Source organism: Schistocerca serialis, chromosome 3, assembly GCF_023864345.2.
Source record: "Schistocerca serialis cubense isolate TAMUIC-IGC-003099 chromosome 3, iqSchSeri2.2, whole genome shotgun sequence".
NCBI lineage: Eukaryota > Metazoa > Arthropoda > Insecta > Orthoptera > Acrididae > Schistocerca > Schistocerca serialis.
The window spans coordinates 261,051,366-261,072,613 of record NC_064640.1 but is presented as its reverse complement, the minus strand read 5'-3'; the positions used below and the strand labels follow the sequence as shown (position 1 = coordinate 261,072,613).

The following is a 21,248-nucleotide window of genomic DNA, read 5'->3' as shown; positions in this document are numbered from 1 at the left end:
TATACGTTCAGTATCCCCCGTTCCCCCCTATGTGGTACGGGCCCCAATATAGTAAGATGGGACTTACAAGTGTTTACAAGAAGCCTCCTTTGTAGCCTGGCTGCATTTTGTCAGTATCCTTTCAATGAACCGAAAGCTGCCACCCGCCTTATTTACGACTGCACGCATGTGATCAATTCCATTTCGTATCCCTACAATTTTTTTACAATCAGGTATCTGTATGAGTTGTCTGATTATAATTGTGACTCAGAGATATTGTAGTCATAGGATACTAGGTTTTTCGTTATGTTAATTGTATCCTTTTACATTTTTGTACGTTTAAAGCAAGCTGTCAATTTTGTACCACATTGAAATCTTATCAAGGTCAGATTGAATACGTCTGCAGCATTTTTTCAAACAGTACTTCACTATAAACAACCGCATCACATGCGAAACGGCTGAGAATATCATTAATATTGGCTGCAAGCTCATTAATATACAACATGAACAGCAAAGGTCATAACACACATCCCTGGAGCATGCCTGAAATAATTTCCACTACTGTCTGTAAGTCTTCTCCCAAGGTAACATGCACTTCGTCGTCAGGCCACGAATGGCCTACCGGGACCATCCGACCGCCGTGTCATCCTCCGTGGAGGATGCGGATAGGAGGGGCGTGGGGTCAGCACACCGCTCTCCCGGTCGTTATGATGGTATTCTTGACCGAAGCCGCTACTATTCGGTCGAGTGGCTCCTCAATTGGCATCACGAGGCTGAGTGCACCCCGAAAAATGACAAAGGTAACATGCTCTTGTTTGTTTATTTTATTTTTTTATTTATCAGTTTCCGTAGGAACATGCGAGCCAAAGCTATTTGGTCATGGAATGGGTCTCCCCTTACTAGCAATCCGTGACCCATTCGCAAATATTGTATGATACCCAACATAACTGCACCTTTGTTAATAAACGTTGTTGCAATAACGAATAAAAACTTTTTTGGAGGTCAAGAAATACTTCATCTACCTGACTTCATTGACACGTGGCATTCAGGATGTCATGCGATAAATGCACAAGTTGGGTTTTGAGTGATTGATGATTACAGAATCAATTCTGGTTAGCATCGAAGAGAACATTCTGTTCGAGATACATCACATGTTTACGCTTAGAATATGTTCTAGGAGTCTGCAGAAGATGGATGTTAATCAGATAGGCCATTGGTTTTGTGGATCACGTCTGTTATTCTAGTTGAGAGCAGTTTTTTGTTCAAAAGATCTATGGTATATTGTCGGCCGGAATGACCGAGCGGTTCTCGGCGCTACAGTCTGGAACTGCTTGACCGCTACGGTCGCAGGTTCGAATCCTGCCTCGGGCATGGATGTGTTTGATGTCCTTAGGTTAGTTAGGTTTAAGTAGTTCTTAGTTCTAGGGGACTGATGACCTCAGAAGTTAAGTCCTATAGTGCTTAGACCATTTCAACCATCTATGGTATATTGTAGTTAAAATGTGAGCTAACTCAGCTGCAAATTCAGTACAGAATATGATAGGGATCCTATCAGACCATACAGTTTTGTTTTATTTTATCGATTTTTGCTGTTTCTCAATGCCTCTGACACTAGTATCTGTAACGCAGCCTTTGTCTAGATCGAAGTTTATAAAATGATATAACCAATTTCGATTGTGCTAACAATCATCTTCATGTCTAAAATAGACGGAAAAATTTTTGTCCATGAAAGTTATATCCACTTACAATACGCGCAATATGAAAAGAAATGGAACTGTCAAAGAACACACCATAAAATGTCGTTGCGAAATATAACGCGTCACATGTTGTAAAGTCAGGTACTGCGTCATTAAAATTACTGCATGAGTCGTGGTGCTGCTATTTAAGATACAGAGAGGCGTGCATTTGTTAAAAGGCGCCATTGTATGCACAATTACATTATAAAATGTATCATATCAAAAACAGTTAAACAATATACAAAAGAATGTTGCCATGTTAACTTACGGTGGTAAAAGTGGAAACAACTGAAAATAATAAAACGTGGGGAGACTACATAAGAAGATAAAACAATAATTCTAATGATCAGACTGTTGACTGATATTGCAAGGTAGTCCTTAGTAAATTATTGATTAATTTAATAAATAAAATACAAGGTACAAAACAGAAACGCTGTACCGCCAAAAAGTTCATTTCACGTCAGTGAATTACGAAATAATAATTTAATCTCTCCACATTTTATTATTTTCAGTTGTTTAACTCTTTACTACCGTAAGTTAACCTGTCAACATTATTTCTTATATTGTTTTCCTTTAGTTGTTGTATGTAATACTTTCACGTTACGCTCTGTGTTTGTTATAGAGTGTTTATTTTCGACAATGTGTGTACCAAAAGCTGTTTATTTTGGGAATACATTTACTTTTTAAATGCAATGTAAAAAAGTGTAGGGAGGGTATGTTGCACCATCGGTATGTTCATTGCAGCCACCAGGGGTCGCTTTCTTCCGGCGCGCTGTGTCTTGTTGTTGCCTTCAGTCGCCGATGTACCGTGAACGAGTGCGGAAGGGCGCATACGGAAGCAGTCTGGCCGTCTGACCAAAAGGCAGCCAGTGTCATAATCACGCTTGTTTGTGCGTAACAATGCATTACATTTTGACACACAACGTCCAAGTAAGTATCATTAGAGCAGCTCTTCAAAAATGATTAAAAATCTCATTCTGATTAAACTCTCGCTGCTATGTAAAACCTGTTCTGGAGAGCACTTTTTGCTACTAAAGATTTCTCTAGCACGTTGAGCAATATTCCTGTAGTTGCTGAATGTAACACTTTCATGTTAAGTTCCGTGTTTGTTGTAGAGCGCTTATTTTCTATAGTGTGTGCACCAAAAGCTGTTTTATTTTGGGACTACGTTGTGCTCTTTAAATTGTGATTTAAACGATCGTCCCGTTTGACCTACGTAAAACTGATTACGGTCATTGCAGTCCATTTTGTACCCGCCTGAATTCTGGAATTTGTCACAATTAGGTGCAATTTTGTGTCAGAGGCGTAACCTCAAAGTAGTGTTCTAAAACAAAACAAACAAGTTATGTGTCAGCGCAATATACTTAGATTTTGTTCTGGGCATTATTCGTAATTGATTGACCTAGATGTGACTCGTACCGTTTCTTGACTTGTGCTGGTGACAACGGTGGATTTATAACAGTTTGCTACAGCAGTCTGTTTCAGTATACTGCTTTCTTTATTAATTTCACCTTGTTGCAATGGTAGACGGTGAACCATAGAGTTGAAAAAAGCTCTTTTATAACGTTGAGAATGACAAAAACTGGCGTTTATCATCACTCCGGTGCAAGTTGGTTGTCTATAAATCTGAAAACGCGTTTATCTTGTTTTCCGGTTACAGCTACGTCCAGGAAGTTAATGCAGTTACTACGCTCCAGTTCAATAGTGAGATGATTTCTGGGCGCTTTAAACTCATATTTTGTGCAACGTTCTCAAGGTCTTCCTCCCAGTTTTTAAAGTGGAGAGTCGTAACATGTATATACGGTATGTAACTTACGGTTTTCTGTAAATCAGTCACGAATAAGGCCCAGAAAACAAAAACTAAGTATATTCCTATGATATATAACGACAAAAAAAAGAGGACAATGTTTTAAAAATTCAAGCGGTGCAGTAGGGTTTCAAACAAACAATACTTTGGGGTCACCTCTCTGGCATAAAATTGGTGAGGATTGTAAAAAATTCCTGAATTCAGTTGTGTGCAAAATGAACTGCAGTGACTGTGATTAGTTTCTCATAAGTCACATGAGGCGGTCGTTAAAACACGTTTTAAAGAGCACACGTATCCACAAAATAAAATCGCTTTTCGTACACACATGTCGAAAATACACACTCTACAACAAACGTAGAACGTAACCTGAAAGCGCTACATACAGCAACGAAAGGAATATTGCTCGACGTGCTAGAGGAAACTGAAATCTTTATTAGCAAGAATGGCTCTTCAGAACAGATTTTAAATGAACTATGCGAATTTAATATAATTTTTTAACGTTTTTGAAGAGTTGCTCTAGTGATCTTATACTTTCACCACGTGTGTTAAAATGTGATACAATGATATGCAGAAACAAGTGTGACTATGACGCTTGCTACCTCGCGGGAAGACACACTATTTCAGGGTGGACGCTTCTGCACTCGTCGACGGTACATCGGCGTCTGAAGGCAACATGACGACACAGCGAGCCGGAAGAAAGCGACCAGTGACTACACTCAGGGCCGGCGCTACGATTTTTGGGCTGGGGTAAGCGTTCTTAGGACCCTATTACGACTCTTTTTCATTTTAAACTCTGCATTTTTGATAACGTCAGAAAACTTTAATACGAAAAGTCAAACTACTTTTCTAATAAACTTTTTTAATGTTCGCAATTTACATAAAATCGATACTTAACATAACTATACTTCCTTTTTAGCTTCTTTAGATGCAAATCTTTTATGATCCTTGTATAATCTAATGATTGGCTAACTTTCACTCTGTTGTGATCATAACTAATCTAAGAAGTGGCTCGTGCCCAATTTTAGCCCTCAAATAATTCTTAAATCTTGCAAGAACGCTGAGTGAGAACTCATCTTGCGCAGCAGTAACAGAAAAGTGCAGAAAATCCGTAAAGCTACCATTATATTTGGAAATATTTTATAGAAATTGCACTTATGAATAGCATTGAGAAGGGGTCGACAGAAGCGTCCGATCCCACGCGTCGGCTTTGACCCGTGACGTAAGTGTGTTGTCGTGTGTGACGTCATGACGGCGCGGAGTTTGGTTTGAGTGTGGCTGTCTCCAGTTCTGTTTTATCTTATTTTATTTACTTTTCTGATCTGTTCGTTCTATCTCGTGAGATTTTTTTTTTAAATTTAAAAACACTTATTACTTATTTTAATTATGTTTCCTCGAATTTCTGTTTTAGTTTGTTATATTTATCTTTCTGATCTGTTCGTTCTATCCCGTGAGATTTTTTTTTAAAAGACAAAAAACACTAATCAGCTACTGAAGCATCTTTATCTTCTATGGGTTGCAGGGGTTACGACCCCTGGGGAGGTGGGTGGGGTATTCATGCATGGCTGTCTTCACTTACACGTTGTAGCTACGCAAGGCGTCTAAATTTGTTTATATTTAGTTTGCCCCCCCCCCCCCACCCAAAACACCCCATTTCCCGCGCTTGTCCTGTTAGTGTCATTAGGCTTCTTGTGGAAAGTGTGTGTGTTTGTTTTTGTTTCCGCCATATTTGTGACGTCATGGGTCAAAGCAGACGGGTGGGATCGGACGCTTCCGTATTTCCTTGAGAAGGAGCAGACTAGAATGCCGCTCAGACCCAAAATTAGCTGTATGAATATTATCTGACTGCAAAATTTCTTCTTTCAAATCCTCCTTACTATCTCCATGCTCTACAAAGGTAGCAACCAGTTTCTCACAACTGTATCTAGAGCAACACTGAAAACATTTAGTTTAAAACTGTCCTCTGGGCTCAGGTTTAAATCTTTTTCTGGTGTTGCATCTGCAAAGCGTTTTCTTTTGCCTTTCCATTTCTCCATGCCGCTGATCGTTACATTCAGCTTAGGTGATATTCCAATATTTTCTGCTACTTAGTCAAATACTGCAAAGATAGCATCCCAACTATTTTTCGATTCATTTAATTCCTCCACTAGAATCTTAATATTGGCACCCTTAAGTTCAGTACGTGCCCCGCAGTCAGAGTTGGAAGTAAGTTCAATCGCTCTTCGTAATCCTGGCAAATGCTTAACAAATGGACGCATTGTATCTACAGTATCACGCAGGTCATCTCGTTCCCGAAAGCACGTGAAGGGACGATAAAATGTTTTCTTTTACAGCTTTCCATCTTTGGAGACTAGAATAAAGTAGTTTCGAATGTCGTAAAAAGTAACTACATCTGTGCAACTCCTGGCAGCATGGGCGCCACAAAGGTGTAAAGAATGAGCATCGCAAGGACAAAAATTTCCAGTGAATTTTGTTATAATATATGGGTTTGAGCTGCCTGATAGATGCTACTCATATAGCTCCCATTATCATGATCCTGCCCCCGACAGTATGAAAGCTGTAAGCCATAACATTTCAGCACGTCGAAAATCGTTTTAGCGGTTGACTGACCAGCCTTCTAATTCTGTGGGCGGCCGGGGTGACCGAGCGGTTCTAGGTGCTACAGTCTGGAACCGCGCGACCGCTACGGTCGCAGGTTCCAATCCTGATTCGGGCATGGATGTGTGTGATGTCCTTAGGTTAGTTAGGTTTAAGTAGTTCTAAGTTCTAGGGGACTGATGACCTCAGTAGTTAAGTCCTATAGTGCTGAGAGCCATTTGAACCAATCTAATTCTGTATTGATTTTCTTCATCGAGGGCAATGTAACTCAGTATAAAACCATTTTGCTTTGTTTGCACTTCTTCGCGAGTCCCACCTACCAGGACAGAAGCGCATTTACTACGTTTTACATCATTTACAATAGTTTGACGATCATCATCTCCAGTTATTTCAATAAATTCTCTTTGAACATCATGTGATATATAAAGAACCATCCTAGCTGCGATGCTTCAACTTTCTTTAAATGCTCTTTTAAAACAGGATCAGACTTCGCCAAAAACTTTGAAATGTCCAAAAAAATTGTCATTTCGACATTCTCCGGCTAAGTCACTATTATCTCTCTAAGCCATATCGCTTTCAACTAGAAAAAGAACCGCTTCAGTTACGCGATGCACTCCTTCTGTCCAGTGCTGCTCTTCTATTACTATGTTTCAGTCTCAAAGATTTTCTATGGTTGAACTACCATTTAGTGCATTTTTTGTGTCAGCTTTTCCCAGCCTACTGATAATCCCGAACAGAATATTAAAGCCAAATCAGGCTTAGAGACCTCCACGAATCGCGAAAGCAAGCAGCAAACAAAGCAGTACAATAGTTGCTTTCCTTTGCTCCAAACGAAGTCGTGCTTCGGTAGCTCAGATGGTAGAGCACTTGCCCGCGAAAGGCAAAGGTCCCGAGCTCGAGTCTCGGTCGGGCACACAGTTTTAATCTGACAGGAAGTTTCATATCAGCGCACACTCCGCTGCAGAGTGAAAATCTCATTCTGCTGAAGGGCTTTTTTTCATTCCACATAACTGTATAGAAACTTAAAAGCTTCCCATTCCCTGTCGATCTAGCCGTTGAAACTTGTCCAGTTTCTGGAATGATTTCGACAACTCAGGGTCGCTTGCTCAAACACTAGAAGTTTCACTTATTTGTCTGCACTCCTCAACGCAAATACCACCCTCTATCACTTGATCGACGTGGTCCCATCTCTGCACCGCCGATGCTACATATGCTTCTAATCAGTGTCTTTCTTGGGCATCAATAACTGCAAAATTTTGAAAACTGGCACTTATTTTTGCTCGAGATGGTAGTTCCTAAATACCTACACCAAAACCACATTAACCAGTTACAGGTGGAACTGTTTAACACAAAAATATGGAAACACCAAATACATAACACAATGCGGTGATAAAAGTCATGGGATACCTCCTAATGTCGTATTACATCTACATCCATACTCCGCAATTGCCGGCCGCGGTCACCGAGCGGTTCTAGGCCCTTCAGTCCGGAACCGCGCGACTGCTACGGTCGCAGGTTCGAGTCCTTCCTCGGGCATGGATGTGTGTGATGTCCTTAGGTTAGTTAGGTTTAAGTAGTTCTAAGTTCTAGGAGACTGATGACCTCAGATGTTAACTCCCATAGTGCTCAGAGCCATTTGAACTCCGCAAGCCACCTCACGGCGTGTGGCTGTGGCGGAGGATACTTTGAGTATCTCTATCGGTTCTCCCTTCTATTCCAGTCTCGTATTGTTCGTGGAAAAGAAGATTGTCGGTATGGCTCTGTGTAGGCTCTAATCTCTCTGATTTTATCCTCATGGTCTCTTCGCGAGATATACGAAGGAGGGAGCAATATACTGCTTGACTCCTCGGTGAAGGTATGTTCTCGAAACTTCAACAAAAGCCCGTACCGAGCTACGGAGCGTCTCTCCTGCAAAGTCTTCCACTGGAGTTTATCATCTCCATAACGCTTTCGCGATTACTAAATGATCCTCTAACGATGCGCGCTGTTCTCCGTTGGATCTTCTCTCTCTCTTCTATCAACCCCATCTGGTACGGATCCCACACTGGTGAGCAATATTCAAGTAGTGGGCGAACAAGTGTACTGTAACCTACTTCCTTTGTTTTCGGATTGCATTTCCTTAGGATTCTTCCAATGAATCTCAGTCTGGCATCTGCTTTACCAACTATCAACTTTATATGATCATTCCATTTTAAATCACTCCTAATGCCTACTCCCAGATAATTTTTGGAATTAACTGCTTCCAGTTGCTGACCTGCTATACTGTAGCTAAATGATAAAGGATTTTTCTTTCTATGTATTCGCAGCACATTACACTTGTCTACATTGAGATTCAGTAGCCATTTCCTGCACCATGCGTCAATTCGCTGCAGATCCTCCTGCATTTCAGTACAATTTTCCATTGTTACAACCTCTCGATATACCACAGTATCATCCGCAAAAAGCCTCAGTGAACTTCCGATGTTATGCACAAGGTCATTTATGTATATTGTGAATAGCAACGGTCCTACGACACTCCCCTGCGGCACACCTGAAATCACTCTTACTTGGGAAGACTTCTCTCAATTGAGAATGACATGCTCGTTCTGTTATCTAGGAACTCTTCAATCCAATCACACAATTGGTCTGATAGTCCATATGCTCTTACTTTGTTCATTAAATGACTGTGGGGAACTGTATCGAACGCCTTGCGGAAGTCAAGAAACACGGCATCCACCTGGTAACCCGTGTCTATGGCCCTCTGAGTCTCGTGGACGAATAGCGCGAACTGGGTTTCATACGATCGTCTTTTTCGAAACCCATGCTGATTCCTACAGATTAGATTTCTAGTCTCCAGAAAAGTCATTATACTCGAACATAATACGTGTTCCAAAATTCTACAACTGATCGACGTTAGAGATATAGATCTATAGTTCTGTACATCTGTTCGACGTCCCTACTTGAAAACGGGGATGACCTTTGCCCTTTTCCAATCCTTTGGAACGCTTCGCTCTTCTAGAGACCTACGCTACACCGCTCCAAGAAGGGGGCAAGTTCCTTCGCGTATCTCCTTCTGCCCGGTATAATGCAGCAATTCGACGTGGCATGGACAAGTCGTTCGAAATCCCTTACAGAAACATTGAGCCATACTGCCTCTACAGCCGTCCATAATTGTAAAAGTGTTGCCGGTGCAGGATTTTGTGCACGAACTGACCTCTCGATTATGTCCCATAGACGTTCGATTGGATTCATGTCGGGCGAGCTGGGTGGCAGTATCGTTCGCTCGCATTTCTCAAAATATTCTTCAAACAAATCGCGAACAACTGTGGCCTGGTGACATTGCGCATTGCCATCTATAAGAGTACCATCGTCGTTCGGTCTCTAAGTAGCCGAACATAACCTCTCCAGTCAATGATCGGTTCAACTGGACCAGAGGATCCAGGTCCATTCCATGTAAACACAGCCCACATCGTTATTGAGTCACCAGCAGCTTGCACAGTGCAATGGCGAAACCTGGGCCCATGGCTTCGTTGGGTCTGCACCACAGTCGAACGCTACCATGAACTCTTACCTACTGAAACGTCCGCCGGCCGAGATGGCCGAGCGGTTCCAGGCGCTACAGTCTGGAACCGCGCGACCGCTACGGTCGCAGGTTCGAATCCTGCCTCGGGCATGGATGTGTGTGATGTCCTTAGGTTAGTTAGGTTTATGTAGTTCTAAGTTCTAGGGGACTGATGACCTCAGATGTTAAGTCCCATAGTCCTCAGAGCCATTTGAACCATTTGAACTGAAACGTCCGCCCCCAGTAGCTGAGCGGTCAGCGCGACGGAATGTTATACCTAACGGTTCGATTCCCGGTTGGGTCGGAGATTTTCTCCGCTCAGGGACTGGGTGTTGTGTTGTCTTAATCATCATCATTTCATCCCCATCGACACGCAAGTCGCCGAAGTGGCGTCAAATCGAAAGACTTGCACCAAGCGAGCGGTCTACCCGACGGGAGGCCCTCGTCACACGACATTATTATTATTATTATTATTATTATTATTATTATTGCCTATTGAAACCAGGACTCATCTGACCGATATGGTTACTGCCGAGGAGAGGTGCAGCGTCGATCATCTGCTGCTATGGACAATTAACACTAAATTTCGCCACACTGTCCTAACGGATACGTTCGCCTTACGTCCTACATTGATTTATGTGGTTATTTCATGCAGTGTTGGTTGTGTGTTAGCACTGATAACTCTACGAAAACGCCGCTGCTATCGCTCGGAAAGTGAAGGCCGTCAAAAGAAGCTGCAGCAGTGGAGGAGGCTCTGGCCGGAAATACCACGGTACAAATGAGGTTATCCGTGGCTTTTTCCCTAGCATTTTATCGAGGCATAGGACTGGTTATGCACATGGTACGAAGGAATGTTTAAATTTTTTATTTTTAGTTTGCTTAAAGTACGAAAGAGTAAGTTGCTGCGAATGAAATGAGCAGCAATGACATTTGTATTCTTGTTTTTTTTTTTCTTTTTTGTTTTTTTTTCCTCTAATATGTCGCGGTTTGCGTGGATATGATTGGGCAGGAACCTAAGAGCCCCACTTACATTGCGGCGAGTGAAACGAGTAGTACTGACGCAACATCTCTGTGCTGCCGCGTCAAAGGCGTGTTTGACAGTGTCAACTGTAATGAAGGGCAGGAGGGTAAAGAGCTCTACACACGCACCAGTTATCGTTCGGCCTACTGACCGACCAATTTCGTGGCAGCCCGACCGACTGCGCTCAGCGATTACAGCACCGATTTGTTCCTATCGCATCGCTGGTTGCGAACTGCTTATCTGACTTCGCTGAGGTTGTGTTTCGCTCCGTCTTCAGGCGACGAGTGGCCTACCGGGGCCACCCGACCGCCGTGTCATCCTCGGTGGAGGAGGCGGATAGGAGTGGCGTGGGGTCAGCACACCGCTCTCCCGGACGTAAAATGGTATTCTTGACCGAAGCCGCTACTATGCGGTCGAGTAGCTCCTCAATTGGCATCACGACAGCACCCCGAAAAATGGCAACAGCGCATGGTGGCCTGAGTGGTCACCCATCCAAGTGCCGACCACGCCCGACAGCGCTTAACTTCGGTGATCTCACGGGAACCGGCGTAACCACTGCGGCAAGGCGGTTGCCTTGAGGTTATGTTCCACGAGATGTTACTTAGTATAATACGGACACGAAAATGAAATTTCCTTGGCTGCGTTGTAACTAACAACAACAAAAAAGAAGAGAAATCTGTTGGCAAAGAAACAGCTAATGTGGTTGTGGTTCAGCTCTACATGCTACTTTATTCTGTGTAAGCCTATTCATATCCTAGCAACTACTGCAACCTACATCCTTCTGCACATTTTTATCCCACACGCTTCTCTCGAGTATTATATTGGCGATACCTTGATGTCTCAGAATGAGTCCTACCAACTGATCCCTTCTTCTAGTCAGGCTGTGCCACAAATTTCTTTTCTCAACAATTCTATAGAGTATCTCCTCGTTAGTTACGTGATCTACCCATCTAATCGTCAGCATTCTTTTGTATCACTGCATTTCAAATGTTTCTATTGTCTTCGTGTCTAAACGGTTCATCGTCCGTTTTTCACTTCCATACATGGGTACACTCCATGCAAATGCTTTTAGAAAAGACTTCCTGACACGTAAATCTATACTCGATCTTAACAAACTTTCTTCAGAAACGCTTTCCTTGCCACTACCAGTCTACATTTTATATCCTCTCTACTTCGACTATCATTAGTTATTTTGCAGCCCAAATAGCAAAACTCGTCTATTACTTTAACTGTCTCATTTTCTAATCTAATTCCCTCACCATCACCCGTTTTAATTCGACTACATTTCATTCTCTTCGTTTTGCTTTTGTTGATGTTCATCTTATATCATCCTTTCAAGGCACTGTCCATTCCAGTCAACTGCTCCTCCAAGTCCTTTTCTGTCTCTGACAGAATTACAATGTCATCGTAAAACCTCAAAGTTTTTATTTCTTCTCCTTGGACTTTAATTCTCACTCCAAATTTTTCTTTCCTTTTACTGCTTGCTCAATATACAGATTGAATAACATCGTGCTACAACCCTGTCCACTCCCTTCTCAACCACTGCTTCCTTTTCGTGCCACTCGACTCTTACAACTGCCATCTGGTTTCTGTACAAATTGTAAATAGCCTTTCCCTCCCTGTATTTTACCCCTGCCATCTACAGAGTAAGAGAGTATTCCAGTCAACATTGTCAAAAGCTATCTCAAGTCTACAAACGCTATAAACATAGGTTTGCCGTCCCTTAACCTACCTTCTAAGAAACGTTGTAGGGCCAGTATTGCCTTGAGTGTTCCTACATTTCTCCAGAATCCAAACTGACTTCCCCGAAGTCAGCTTCTACCAGTTTTTCCACTCTTCTGTAAAGGATCCGCGTTAGTATCTTCCAACAGTGGGTTATGAAACTGATGGTTCGGTAATTTTCACATCTGTCAGCACCTGCTTTCTTTGGAATTGGAATTATTATATTCTTCTTTACCTTTGAGGCTATTTCGTTGGTCTCGTACATCTTGCTCATCAGATGGAAGAGTTTTGTCATGGCTGGCTCTCCCAAGACTATCAGTAGTTCTAATGGAATGTCTTCTACTCACAGGGCCTTGTTTCGAATTAGTTCTTTCGATGTTTTGTCATTTTCTTCACACAGTATGATATCTCCTATCTCACCTTCATCTACATCCTCTTCCATTTCCATAATATAGTCCTCAAGTACATCTCCCCCCCCCCCCCCCCCCGACTACCCGACCCATGAACCATGGACCTCGCCGTTGGTGGGGGAGGCTTGCGTGCCTCAACGATACAGATAGCCGTACCGTAGGTGCAACCACAACGGAGGGGTATCTGTTAAGAGGCCAGACAAACGTGTGGTTCCTGAAGAGGGGCAGCAGCCTTTTCAGTAGTTGCAGGGGCAACAGTCTGGATGATTGACTGATCTGGCCTTGTAACACTAACCAAAATGGCCTTGCTGTTCTGGTACTGCGAACGGCTGAAAGCAAGAGGAAACTACAGCCGTAGTTTTTCCTGAAGGCATGCAGCTTTACTGTATGATTAAATAATGGCGTCCTCTTGGGTATAATATTCCGGAGGTAAAATAGTCCCCCATTCAGATCTCCGGACGGGGACTACTCAAGAGGACGTCATTATCAGGAGAAAGAAAACTGGCGTTCTACGGATCGGAGCGTGGAATGTCAGATCCCTTAATCGGGCAGGTACATTGGAAAATTTAAAAAGGGAAATGGATAGGTTAAAGTTATAGTGGGAATTAGTGAAGTTCGGTGGCAGGAGGAACAAGACTTCTGGTCAGGTGAATACAGGGTTATAAATGCAAAATCAAATAGGGGTAATGCAGGAGCAAGTTTAATAATGAATAAAAAAAAATAGGAGTGCAGGTAAGGTACTACAAACAGCATAGTGAACGCATTATTGTGGCCAAGATAGATACGAAGCCCACGCCTACTATAGTAGTATAAGTTTGTATGCCAACTAGCTCTGCAGATGACGAAGAAATTGATGAAATGTATGATGAGATAAAAGAAATTATTCAGGTAGTGAAGGGAGACGAAAATTTAATAGTCATGGGTGACTGTAATTCGTCAGTAGGAAAAGGGAGAGAAGGAAACATAGTAGGTGAATGTGGATTGGGGCTAAGAAATGAAAGAGGAAGCCGCTTGGTAGAATTTTGCGCAGAGCATAACTTAATCATAGCTTGGTTCAAGAATCATGAAAGAATGTTGTATACATGGAAGAACCCTGGAGATACTAAAAGGTATCAGATAGATTATATAATGGTAAGAGAGAGATTTAGGAACCCGGTTTTAAACTGTAAGACATTTCCAGGGGCAGATGTGGACTCTGACCACAATCTATTGGTTATGAACTGTAGACTAAAACTGAAGAAACTGCAAAAAGGTGGAAATTTAAGGAGATGGGGCCTGGATAAACTGAAAGAACCAGAGGTTGTACAGAGTTTCAGGGAGAGCATAAGGGAACAATTGACAGGAATGGGGGAAAGGAATACAGTAGAAGAAGAATGGGTAGCTTTGAGGGATGAAATAGTGAAGGCAGCAGAGGATCAAATAGGTAAAAAGACGAGGGCTAGTAGAAACCCTTGGATAACAGAAGAAATATTGAATTTAATTGATGAAAGGAGAAAATATAAAAATGCAGTAAATGAAGCAGGCAAAAAGGAATACAAACGTCACAAAAATGAGATCGACAGCAAGTGCAAAATGGCTAAGCAGGGATGGCTAGAGGACAAATGTAAGGATGTAGAGGTTTATCTCACTAGGGGTAAGATAGATACTGCTTACACGAAAATTAAGGAGACCTTTGGAGAAAGGAGAACTACTTGCACGAATATCAAGAGCTTTGATGGAAACCCAGGTCTAAGCAAAGAAGGGAAAGCAGAAAGGTGGAAGGAGTATATAGACGGTCTATACAAGGGCGACGTACCTGAGGACAATATTATGGAAATGGAAGAGGATGTAGATGAAGATGAAATGGGAGAAATGATACTGCGTAAAGAGTTTGACAGAGCACTGAAAGACCTGAGTCGAAACAAGGCCCCAGGAGTAGACAACATTCCATTAGAACTGCTGACAGCCTTGGGAGAGCCAGTCCTGACAAAACTCTACCATCTGGTGAGCAAGATGTATGAAACAGGCGAAATACCCTCAGACTTCAAGAAGAATATAATAATTCCAATCCCAAAGAAAGCAGGTGTTGACAGATGTGAAAATTACCGAACTATCAGTTTAATAAGTCACAGCTGCAAAATACTAACGCGAATTCTTTACAAACGAATGGAAAAACTGATAGAAGCCAACCTCGGGGAAGATCAGTTTGGATTCCGTAGAAATGTTGGAACACGTGAGGCAATACTGACACTACGACTTATCTTACAAGAAAAATTATGGAAAGGCAAACCTACGTTTCTAGCATTTGTAGACTTAGAGAAAGCTTTTGACAATGTTGACTGGAATACTCTCGTTCAAATTCTAAAGGTGGCAGGGGTAAAATACAGGGAGCGAAAGGCTATTTACAATTTGTACAGAAACCAGATGGCAGTTATAAGAGTCGAGGGACATGAAAGGGAAGCAGTGGTTGGGAAGGGAGTGAGACAGGGTTGTAGTCTCTCCACGATGCTATTCAATCAGTATATTGAGCAAGCAGTGAAGGAAACAAAAGAAAAATTCGGAATAGGTATTAAAATCCATGGAGAAGAAATAAAAACGTTGAGGTTCGCCGATGACATTATAATTCTGTCAGAGACAGCAAAGGACTTGGAAGAGCAGTTGAACGGAATGGATAGTGTCTTGAAAGGAGGATATAAGATGAACATCAACAAAAGCAAAACGAGGGTAATGGAATGTAGTCGAATTAAGTCGGGTGATGCTGAGGGAATCAGATTAAGAAATGACACACTTAAAGTAGTAAAGGAGTTTTGCTATTTGGGGAACAAAATAACTGTTGATGGTCGAAGTAGAGATGATATAAAATGTAGACTGGCAATGGCAAGGAAATCGTTTCTGAAGAAGAGAAATTTGTTAACATCGAGTATAGATTTAAGTGTCAGGAAGTCGTTTCTGGAAGTATTTGTATGTAGTGTAGCCATGTATGGAAGTGAAACGTGGACAATAAATAGTTTGGACAAGAAGAGAATAGAAGCTTTCGAAATGTGGTGCTACAGAAGAATGCTGAATATTAGATGGGTAGATCATATAACTAATGAGGAGGTATTGAATAAAATTGGGGAGAAGAGGAGCTTGTGGCACAACTTGACTAGAAGAAGGGATCGGTTGGTAGGACATGTTCTGAGACATCGAGGGATCACCAATTTAGTATTGGAGGGCAGAGTGGAGGGTAAAAATCGTAGAGGGAGACCAAGAGATGAATACACTAAGCAGATTCAGAAGGATGTAGGCTGCAGTAGGTACTGGGAGATGAAGAAGCTTGCACAGGATAGAGTAGCATGGATAGCTGCATCAAACCAGTCTCATGACTAAAAAAAACAACAAGTACATCTCCCTTGTACATACCATTCATATCTTCTATATACTCCTTCAACCTTTCTGCTTTCCCTTCATTGCTTTGGACTGGTTTTCCACCTGAGCTCTTGATATTTATACAGGTGGTTCCCTTTCCTCCAGAGGTCTCTTCAATTTTCCTGTAGGTGGTATCTGTCTTTTCCCTAGTGATACATGCTTCTAAATCCTTACATTTGTCCTCTAGCCATCCCTGCTTAGCCATTTTCCAATTCCTGTCAATCTCATTTTGTAGACGTTTGTAAAGGATGAAATTCACCTATGCTCTGTTACTTAAGGAACTGTGAGCCGATGTCTTTCGGAATTATTCAAAAATGAATGAAACGTTGTTTACGGAGCTATTGAACGTCATCAAACCATATTTGAAGAACAAGAATGCAGTCATTAGTGAAGCTGTAAGCTGCATGGAGGGCCTGTTAGACAGACTACGGTTTCTAGCAAATGGCAGAAGTTACGAGGACCTCAAATTCAGTGCATTTGTATCCCTGCAATTATTATCTAAAATGATTCCTGTAACCTGCAACGTAATTTATAGTTGCCCGAGGAAACAATTACATCACCAAAAGCGACGCATCACCTCGATATGTCCAGCACGGCCGGCCAAAGTGGCCGAGCGGTTCTAGGCGCACAGTCTGGAACCGCACGAACGCCACGGTCGCATGTTCGAATCCTGCCCCGGGCATGGATGTTTGTGATGTCCTTAGGTTAGTTAGGTTTAAGTAGTTCTAAGTTCTAGGGGACTGATGACCTCAGATGTTAAGTCCCATAGTGCTCAGAGCCATTTGAACCATTTTTTTTGTCCAGCATGTGTTGCTATTGTGACTGTTTCAGTACCGATCGGAGGGTCGCCCCCAAAAAGATGTTTGTAAACATACACGCAGTTACCATGAGCGCTACCTGCGGATAGAACGCCACACTAGCGGATTGCAGCGTTTCGGTTGAAAGTAAAGCACCAGTAGCGAAGCAATTACTTCTGTTTTATTCGATGACTTTCCGTCTATTACTACGAACTGTGACCTTTCTCACAGGAAATCACGAATCCAGTCGCACAACTGAGGCGATAGTCCATAGGCACGCAGTCGAAATCCTTCTGGAAATCTAGAAATGTGGAATCAATTTGACATCCCCTGTCGATAGCACTCATTACTTCATGAGTATGAAGAGCTAGTCGTGTTTCGCAAGAACGGTATCTCCCGAATCCGTGCTGACCATGTGGCAATAAATCGTTTTCTTCGAGGTAATTCATGATGTTCGAACACAGCATATATTCGAAAACCCTACGGCAAATCGACGTTAGTGATATGGGGCTGTAATTCAGCGGATTACTCCTACATCCCTTCATTGAGTATTGTGTAGTTTCGGGAAACCGTGATTAATAACTCTGCTTTAGTGACACTGTCATCAGTGACTTCACCGTTGTTATCGCGCAGTGAGCGAGGTGCTCGACATGTGGACTGGAGTCAGTCATATGGTGCGGACATGGAATCGGTTCCAAAGGACAGGAAGTGTTAAGGACTCACGCCGCCAGAGGCCGTCCACATTCGACAGGTGTACGGAATGATCGATATTTATAACTTTTGAGTCAAAGGAACCGTGGGCTGTATGCTCCAGAACTGAATTTGTCGTTCCAAGAGGCTGCAGGACGTCATGCATTCCATCGAATTGTTAGGAGACAATTGCATGGTGCGAATATACATACCCACAATCACGGCGAGCACCACTTCGTATACAGCAACACCATGGACTTTGTTATACGTGCACAGGAACTCATGCAGAATAGACGCTACAGGATTGACATTGGGTGTTGTTTACGGACTAAACTCTGATATGTTTGTACCCTGTTCATTGTAGACAACTTGGTAATATTGAACTCCTCCACCAATGTTTCCCACATGTGCAACAAGGTGATGGGGGAACTATATTGTGGACTGGCAGTATACAGGGCCACCTCCCGTTATTGATGAGGGCAACTCACTGCTCTACACACAGGAACGACATTGTGCTACCAATAGTGGTACAATATCGCCAACATTTTGGTTATGATTTCATCTTGATGGGTGATAATTCGTTTGATCATTGTACTGTTCTCGCGTATACGTTCCTTCGGCATGGTAGGATTGCCAGAATGAAGTGGCCTGCCTGTTCTCCGGACATGAACCCAATCGACAATATGGGGGATCGACTGAAACGAACTGTTTTTTTATACAGACAACGAGCACGTGCTCTGCGTGACTCACGCAGAATCGCCACTCAAAAGTGGGACAGTTTGGACTGGGGCTGGCTTGATCTCATCAATTCAAACCTGCATTTGAGCAAAGAGACTTTCCACCACGTACTGACATTGCTCAGAAGTACTCTGAAAGCCCTCCACCGAGTCGAAACGGACGCTTTTGTCGTTACACAAATGTATGTATGTTTTTCTTATTTGGTGATCTGAACTCATTGTAAATGAATATAATACACGTGCCTCAGAGCCAGCTTTTGGTTTCTCTGTGACGATTTTCAAGATAAATTGGTGATACAAAATATTTTTTGATGTGTGTACATGACGGTAAAGCAAAATAAATGAAACAAATGACGTTAATTTAAACTTTATGAATTTACGTATGTAGCATAAAAGGTGCCCCCAGTAAGTCTGAGATACTCATTTCAAATTAGAACAAGCTTGATTACAAATGGCGGTGGCGCACATCGTATAGTAAATACAACAAGAGATACGTGACAAATGATGGCGGCGTACGTCATGTAATAAATACAGCAAGAGATACATAAGAAATGAAGCATTTAGCTACTGTTAGAACTGTAATGTCTTATACTTCACTCTTCACAGCAGAAGCCGTGGCGAAGGGCTGGATATTTTCTAACACTTCTAACAATGAAGCAAGCATATTTTATGACTAAAAATCTGTCGATCGTTTATTTCGGTTTTTATGTTCTATTTCCGATGCTTTCGGAAATGTAATCTGCAAACCGAAATACAGACAGATAATGCAATTGTATTGTATGTTAACCGGGGGTCTAGAAACGACGGAGAGGCTCCGTCCCCGCCGCAGCCGCAGTGGTCCACAACCCCACGACGACTACCGCAGTCCATTTCACCCCTCTGCCGCCCCACACCGAACCACTCTTTCAGGGTTATTGTGTGGTTCGGCCCCCGGTGGACCCCCCCTCTCCCCCCCCCCCCCCCCCCCCCCCCAGGGAACATCTCACAACAGATGAGTGTAACCCCTATGTTTGCGTGGTAGAGTAATGGTGGTGTACGCGTACGTGGAGAACTTGTTTGCGCAGCAATCGCCTACGTAGTGTAGCTGAGGTGGAATAAGGGGAACCAGCCCGCATTCGCTGAGGCAGATGGAAAACCGCCTAAAAACCATCCACAGACTGGCCAGCTCACCGGACCTTGACATAAGTACGCCGGGCGGATTCGTGTCGGGGACCAGGCGCTCCTTCCTACTCCGGAAAGCCGCGCGTTAGACCGCACGGCTAACCGGGCGGGTTCAGATAATTAATACAATGGTGTGCAAAACTTAAAGACGAAAATAATTTTCGCATGATGTGTCACTGCCAAATAACATTGCTTAGTGAAACTTGGCCCAAACATAGAAAGAACTGCTACTGTATAGTACAGAAGGTAATACTAGATGTACCATCACATGGCGAGAGGTGGGAACGTGCAATGGACCCAGGAACATTGTCGAACACGATCGTGTTATGGTTTGGGGAGGCATAATGTTGGTGGCTGTTCTGACCTCCAGATCTTTGAACACTGTACGTATACTTGTCAACGTTATTATGATACTGCGCTCCTTCCACATGTACGTCTTTTCAGAGTTGTCTTCGGCCCTGACCTCATTTTTATGGACGACAACGCGCGATCCTATCGCACAGCGCACGTGGAGGAGCTCTTGGGGCGAGAGGATATTTGGCGAACAGATTAGCCTGCCTGTTCCACTGACTTAATTCCCATTGAGTATGTGTGGGATGCAGTGGGGAGATGTATCGTAGCATGTCCACTTGCACCAGCGACCATCCAGCCGTTGTCAGCCGTACTGGTGGAGAAATGAAACGCTCTACAGCAAGAACTCCTTACCCACCTAGTGGCGAGCATGGGGGCACAGCGCAGAGCATGCATAGCCGTCCATTGTGATCACTCACTCCAAAAAGGACCATGTCCCATCTTTTATAGTGTCCAGGGGACCATCATGAATCGCAGTGACTTCAGTTTAATTATTGCTCTTGAATAAAAGTGTCATTTGTATTCGTTTCATTGAATATTTCTTTCATTTGCCTTTTGTTACTATGCTGTAGCAGTTCTTTCTTCGTATGGTCCAAGTTTCATCGAGCTATGTAATTCATCAGTACACATCATGAGAAAGTTATCTACGTCCGTAAGTTCTGCACACCAGTGAATAATCTATACGTATTTCGGTTTTTAGATTTCATTTCTGATAACGCAAATATAAAATGTAATCTGTGTCTATTAGGGTTTTAAGATTTCATTTCCGATAAGTATCGGAAAAAAAAAACTTAAATACAGGCCGTCGCCGGAGTCATGTATAGGTCTTTTGCTGTCTATGGATTCGTTAAAAAATGGATCAAATGCTTCGTTTTTTGTACCTCTGTTGGTATACTCTTCGCACTACGTGTCCCACAAACATCTGCAGTCTTTAAACTTCTTCAGAAACTCTGTGATCAAACTTTTGTCCGCCATGCACTGTCATGCTACACTACTGGCCATTAAAATTGCCACACCAAGAAGAAATGCAGATGATAAACGGGTATTCATTGGACAAATATATTATACTAGAACTGACATGTGATTACATTTTCACGCAATTTGGGTGCATAGATCCTGAGAAATCAGTATCCAGAACAACCACCTCTGGCCGTAATAACGGCCTTCATACGCCTGGGTATTGAGTCAAACAGAACTTGGATAGCGTGAACAGGTACAGCTGCTCATGCAGCTTCAACACGATACCACAGTTCATCAAGAGTATTGGCTGGCGTGTATTATCCTGCTGAAATGTAGGGTTTCGCAGGGATCGAA

General features: G+C 42.7%; 1 pseudogene; it reads right to left on the bottom strand.

The window, feature by feature from the left end:
* Window positions 1–11,135: 11,135 nt before the first annotated feature.
* On the bottom strand, window positions 11,136–11,253 carry LOC126472333 (5S ribosomal RNA; annotated as a pseudogene).
* Between the last annotated feature and the right edge of the window lie 9,995 nt (window positions 11,254–21,248).